Source organism: Hemitrygon akajei, chromosome 9 (genome assembly GCF_048418815.1).
Source record: "Hemitrygon akajei chromosome 9, sHemAka1.3, whole genome shotgun sequence".
NCBI lineage: Eukaryota > Metazoa > Chordata > Chondrichthyes > Myliobatiformes > Dasyatidae > Hemitrygon > Hemitrygon akajei.
The window spans coordinates 59,066,809-59,073,473 of record NC_133132.1 but is presented as its reverse complement, the minus strand read 5'-3'; the positions used below and the strand labels follow the sequence as shown (position 1 = coordinate 59,073,473).

Sequence of the window (6,665 nt, the reverse complement as noted above, 5' to 3'; positions counted from 1 at the left end):
AAACACCGTCTCAAAAAGCGTTAATAGCTTTTTAAAAAAGTTCTTAAGTCCTGGAGTTAGAATTGTAAAGCCTAATGGCATTGGGGAGTATTGACCTCTTCATCCTGTCTGAGGAGCATTGCATCGATAGTAACCTGTCACTGAAACTGCTTCTCTGTCTCTGGATGGTGCTATGTAGAGGATGTTCAGAGTTATCCATAATTGACCGTAACCTACTCAGCGCCCTTCGCTCAGCTACCGATATTAAACTCTCCAGTACTTTGCCCACGACAGAGCCCGCCTTCCTTACCAGCTTATTAAGACGTGAGGCGTCCCTCTTCTTAATGCTTCCTCCCCAACACGCCACCACAAAGAAGAGGGCGCTCTCCACAACTGACCTATAGAACATTTTCAGCATCTCACTGCAGACATTGAATGATGCCAACCTTCTTAGGAAGTACATTCGACTCTGTGCCTTCCTGCACAAGGCATCTGTGTTGGCAGTCCAGTCAAGCTTCTCGTCTAACTGTACACCCAGATACTTGTAGGTCTTAACCTGCTCCACACGTTCTCCATTAATGATCACTGGCTCCATATGGGGCCTAGATCTACTAAAGTCCACCACCATCTCCTTGGTCTTGGTGATATTGAGACGCAGGTAGTTTGAGTTGCACCATATCACAAAGTCCTGTATCAGTTTCCTATACTCCTCCTCCTGTCCATTTCTGACACACCCCACTATGGCCGTGTCATCAGCGAACTTCTGCACATGGCAGGACTCCGAGTTATATTGGAAGTCTGATGTGTACAGGGTGAACAGGACCGGAGAGAGTACGGTTCCCTGCGGCGCCCCTGTGCTGCTGACCACCGTGTCAGACCTACAGTCTCCCAACCGCACATACTGAGGTCTATCTGTCAAGTAGTCCACTATCCAAAATAGCAAATGCACGTTCGAAATTGGCAGTGGCCTGCTGAGAAAGGAAGACCTTCTGTTGGAGAATGAGGCAGTCCAAGTGACAGGAGTGTCAGTGGGGATCACTTTCAGAGCAGTAACCATAATTCTATTAGTTTTTAAATCCTCATAAGGACGAATGTAGTCATCTACAGTGTATGTGGAGCTACTAGGGACAGGTGAGGTCTTAAGTTAAGTGTTCATACCCTGTATTTTCTGTGGAAAAGGACACAGAAGCTAAGGAATTAAAGGATATGAATAGGATGTCTTGGAACTTATCTACATTACAAAAAAGTAGATGCTGGTGATCTTAAAGCACATTAAGATGGACAAATTCATGGGGCTTATGAAAGCATATCTTAAGATCATATTAGTTAAGAGTGGTTCACTAGTCCTAGATTGGGGCAAGGTAAATTTGAAGGCATTAGATGTGGACTTGTGAAGGTTGACTAGCAGAGACTGTTTGCAGGGACAGCTAGCAGGTGGAAGGCTTTTAAAAGTAAGATATGAAAACTTCAAGTCAGCATGAGGACCTATTGGAGAAAAATGCAAATTTGGCAAAGATCCCCAGTTGATACTAAGGCTCTTGTCAGGAATAAAAGAATATGACACATATAGGCAGCTATATAGGGTCGAGTGAAGGCGTTGAGAAGTACAAGAGATTGATGACTTCCCTAATGAGGAATATCAGTAGGGCTTAAAGATATCATAAGGTAGATCTGGCAGATAACATAAAGAAGAATCCTAAGAGTTCCGATAAGAATACTAAATGCCAAAGAGTAACTAGTGAGAGAATAGGTCATCATAAGTTCAATGTGGTTATCTATATGTGGAGCCACCAAGGATGGGTGAGATCTTAATTTAATAATTCTTACGTGCATTTACCATGAAAAATTGCATGGAAGCCAAGGAATTAAGGGATATGGTTAAGGATGCTTCGGAACATATCCACCTTACAGAAAGCAGGTGCTAGCAATCTTAAATTGGAGAATGGGGAAAAAAAGCTTAACAAATAGCATTTTCCATCATGGCTTTCCAACTGGCAGGTATGTGGGTGGGAAGTCAGTCAATCGGGAGGGCACGAACGGCCGGTGGGATGCTGGAGCGAATTCTCGGGCCCAGACACAGGCAGCTGCTGAAGAACTGGATTCCAACTATCACTACATGTGGAGCTGTGGCTGGTGTACTGCTGGTCTACGCTACAGATTGGAGAGTTGTAGTTAGCCGTATCCCATACATAAAAGGAAAGTTCAAGAGTGATTGAAGATTATTGATGGATTTAAGGGAATAATCTGACCAAGTCTGATCGTGTGCAGTTTTGGTCACCAAATTACAGGAAGGATATTAATAAGATTGAAAAAGTACAGAGAAGGTTAACCAGGATGTTGCCAGCTCTTGAGAAACTGAGTTACAGAGAAAGGTTGAATAGGTTAGGACTTTATTCCCTGGAGTGTAGGAGAATAAGGGGTGATTTGACAGAGGTGTATAAAATTATGATGGTATAGATAGAGTGAATGCAAGCAGGCTTTTTCCACTGAGGCTAGGGGAGAAAAAAATCAGAGGACATGGATTGAGTGCGAAGGGGGAAAAGTTTAAAGGGAACATTGGTGGGGGGGAGCTTCTTCACACAGAGAGTGGTGGGAGTGTGGAATGAGCTGCCAGATGAAGTGGTAAATGCAGGCTCACTTTTAACATTTAAGAAAAACTTGGACAGGTACATGCATGAGAGGTGTATGGAGGGATATGGACCAGGTGCAGCTCAGGGGGACTAGGCAGAAAAATGGTTCGACACAGCCAAGGAGGGCCAAAAGGCCTGTTTCTGTGCTGTAATGTTCTATGGTTCTACTGGAGTTAGTGTCACTGGATGATAAGAAAATAAAACCTAGGATTCAAATTAGAACATTCTAGATATCGCTTCTGTTACATCATAGTTCATTTATTTTCTCTCTCAACACCATTCTCCTACCTTCTCCCCATAACCTTTGATGCCCTTACTAATCAAGAACCTATCTATCACTACTTTAAATATACCCAATGAATTGGCTTCCACAGCTGCCTGTGGCAATGAATTTCCCATCCCCCCTCTGGCTAAAGAAACTCGGCCTCATCTCAGTTTTAAAGGGATGTCTTTATACTCTGAGGTTGTGCCCTCTGATGCTAGACTCTGACACTATTAGAAATATCCTCTCCAGATCTTTTCTATCCAGGCTTTTCAATATTCAGAAGGTTTCAATGGGATACCTCCTCCTTCTTCTAAAGGTCAACGAGTACAGGCCCAGAGCCATCAAATGCTCTTCATACAACTCTTTCAATCTGGGGATCATTCTCGTAAACTTCGTCTGGATTATCTCCAATGTCAACACACCCTTTCCTAGATATAGGGGCAAAGCTGCTCACAGTACTCCAAATGCAGTCAGACCAATGCCCGATAAAACCTTGGAATTACATCCAAACTTTTATGTTTTAGTCCTCTGGAAATGAACACAAATATTCCTTTTGCATTCCTTACTACCAACTCAACCTGCAAGTTAACCCTTGCAGGATCCTGTGCTAGGCTCCCGAGTCCATTTGATCCCTGTTTAGAAAATAGTCTACACCTTTATTCCTTCTACCAATGTGCATGAGCATACATTTCTCTGCACTGTATTCTAACTGCCAGTTCTTTGCCTATTATCCTCATCTGTCCAAGTTCTTCTGCAGACTCCGTGCTTCCTTAACACCACCTGCCCTTCCAACTATCTTTGTTTCATCTACAAATGTGGCCTCAAAACCAATAATTCCATCATCCAGATTATTAACATGCAATAGGAAAACGTGTGGATCCAATACCAACTCCTAGCAAGCACCACTGGTCACTGGCAGCCAACCAGAAAAGGCCCACTTTATTCCCACTCTTTACCTCCTGCCAGTCAGCCAATCTTCTGTCCGTGCTGGAGTCTTTCCTGTAATACCATGGGCCTTTTTTCTTGTTCAGCAGCCTCATGTGTAGCACCTTGTCAAAGGCTTCTGAAAATCAAAGTAAATGACATCTACTGACTCTCCCTGGTCAGACATGCTCTTTCTTCAAAGAAAGGGTCATCCCTTCCTCCACCATCAACACTGCCCTCAACCGCATCTCTTCCATTTCGTGCAAGTCTACCCTCACCCCATCCTCTTGTCCTCACCTACCACCCCACTAGACTCCGTGTCCAGCACATTATTCTCTATAACTTCCACGATCTCCACAGGATCCCACCACCAAGCATATCTTTCCCTTCCTCCCACTGTCTGCTTTCCGCAGGGATTGCTCCCTGCACGACTCCCGTGTCCATTTGTCCTTCCCCACTGATCTCCCTCCTGGCACTTATCCTTGCAAGCAGAACAAGTGCTACACCCACCCCGACACATCCTCCCTCACTACAATTCAATATCCTAAACTGTCCTTCCAGGTGAGGAGACATTTATAGGAGTTAATAGGAGTTTATAGGAGTCATCTACGGTATCCGGTGCTCCCGGTTTGGCCTCCAGAATATCAATGAGACCCGACGCAGATTGGGAGACTGCTTCACTAAGCACCTACACTCCATCGGCTAGAAAAAACAGGATCTCCCTGTGGCCACCCATTTTAATTCCACTTCCCATTCCCATTCCAACATGACAGTCCATGGCCTCCTCTACTGTCGTGATGAGGCCACACTGAAGTTGGAAGAGCAACACCTTATATTTTGTCTGGGTAGCCTGCACCCTGATGGCATGAACTCGGTAATGCCCCCCCAACCATTCCCCATTCCAATTTCACTCTCTCACCTTATCTCCTTACCTACCCATTACTTCACTCTGGTGTTCCTCTCCCTTTTCTTTCTTCCATGACTTCCTATCTTCTCCTATCAGATTCCCCTTTCTGCAGCTCTGTATCTCTTTCACCAATCAACTTCCCAGCTCTTTATTTCATCCCTACCCATCTCCCCACCTTCTTATTTTGACTCCTCATCATTTTTTCTCCAGTCCTGAAAAAGGGACTCAGCCCAAAACATCGACTGAATGCTTTTCCATTGATGCACCCTGGACTGCTGAGTTCCTCCAGCATTTAGTGTGTTGCTTCTAACATCTGCAGAATTTCTCTCCTTTCTCCCTGGTCTATCCTGCTTATTGATAAAGTACTACATGGCAGGCTGATTTCGAAGAATATGTCACATTAATTCAGGATGATACAGCCAAATATAAACAAAACTGGCTTCATGGAAGAAGCAGAATGTTATTTTGCAGAACTGAGGTCATGACTAGCAATGTACTGCAGGGATCTTTGCTGCATCTACTTGTGCTTGTTATCTATATTAATGATTTGAATGACAATATTGTTAACATGGTTGATAAGTTTGCAGACAATCTTCATATTGGTGGTGTATGAGCAGTGAAGAGGATTGAAAATAAATATGGACCAACTTGGGAAAACAGCCAGAGAATGGCAACTGGAATTTAACTCTGACAAGGCAAAGGTGTTGAACGTTGTTATGTTAAACTAGGGCAGGACTTACATAGACCATTGTACACCTCTGGAAAGTGCTGTATAATGGGAAACAGGTACATAGTTCTCTGAAAATAGAAACACGGATAGACAGATTGATGAAGAAGACATATGACACTTTTACTTTCATTAGTAAGGCCATTGATTACAAGATTTGGGACATCATGTTACAGTCATGCAAGATGCTGGTTGGACCACACTTGGAATACTGTGTGCACTTCCGGTTACTAGGATATTAGATGGATGTAATTAAGCTAGAGAGCATGCAGTAAAGATTCTTGAGGATGTTACTGGGACTGGAGGGTTTGACTTATAATGAGAGACTGGATAGGCTGGGACACTTCTCAGAAACATAGGAGGGTGAAGGATGGTCTTATAGAGGTTTATAAAATACACGAGGGGCATAGATAAGATGAGCGGTCAGTCTTGTTCTCAGGGACTGGAACCTAAAACTAGAAAACATAGGTTTATGGTGAGAAGAGAAAGATTAAAAATAGATCCGAGGGATATACAGCTCTCATTACATGCTCATGCAGCTCAGCTCTTTGAGTGATTATACAGAAAGTTTGATGTTAATAACTCACCAGGGGTGATTGATAAGTTCATGACCTAAGGTAGAAGGAGATAAGTTATTAACTTCAAACTTTCTGGATAATTACTCAACGAGTTGAACTGCACATGCATGTAACGAGAGCTGTATTACTCATCTCCTCCTACCTTAGGCCACAAACTTATCAATCACCTATGCTGTGGACCCTTTCTGGAGTTCCAAGATCCGTATGCTCCACGACCACTGGACTAAGTGTACAAATGTAGGAGGGAACTACGTTGAAAAGTAAAAGTGCTAGGTTTTCTAAAATTGACTCCTTCTAGCTTAGGACACAAACTTATCAATCACCCCTCGTATATCAAAAGGGTCGAACTGTTGTGTAAGGCGATTGATGTGGATGTGCAAAAGAAAGCCATCACTCTTCCCAGCTTAATGGGTGTTAAAATGTACAGTCTCTTGTGCAACATAGTAACTCCTGAAAAGCCAGCAAGCAAGATGTTTGACAAAATTGTTACAATTATAAAAAATCACTTGAGCCCTAAACTGTTGGTACAAGCTGTGAGGTTTAGATTTTACAGAAGGAACCAGACAAAGGGGGAAAGCATTTCTGAAATCATTGCAGAACTGTGCAAGCTTTCCCAATACTGTGACTTTGCAGATGGGCTTCCTGATTCAATAAG

General features: G+C 43.3%; 1 pseudogene; it reads left to right on the top strand.

The window, feature by feature from the left end:
* The first annotated feature begins 2,027 nt into the window (after positions 1–2,027).
* Positions 2,028–2,195, top strand: LOC140732774 (cytochrome b-c1 complex subunit 10 pseudogene; annotated as a pseudogene).
* The last annotated feature ends 4,470 nt before the right edge of the window (positions 2,196–6,665 follow it).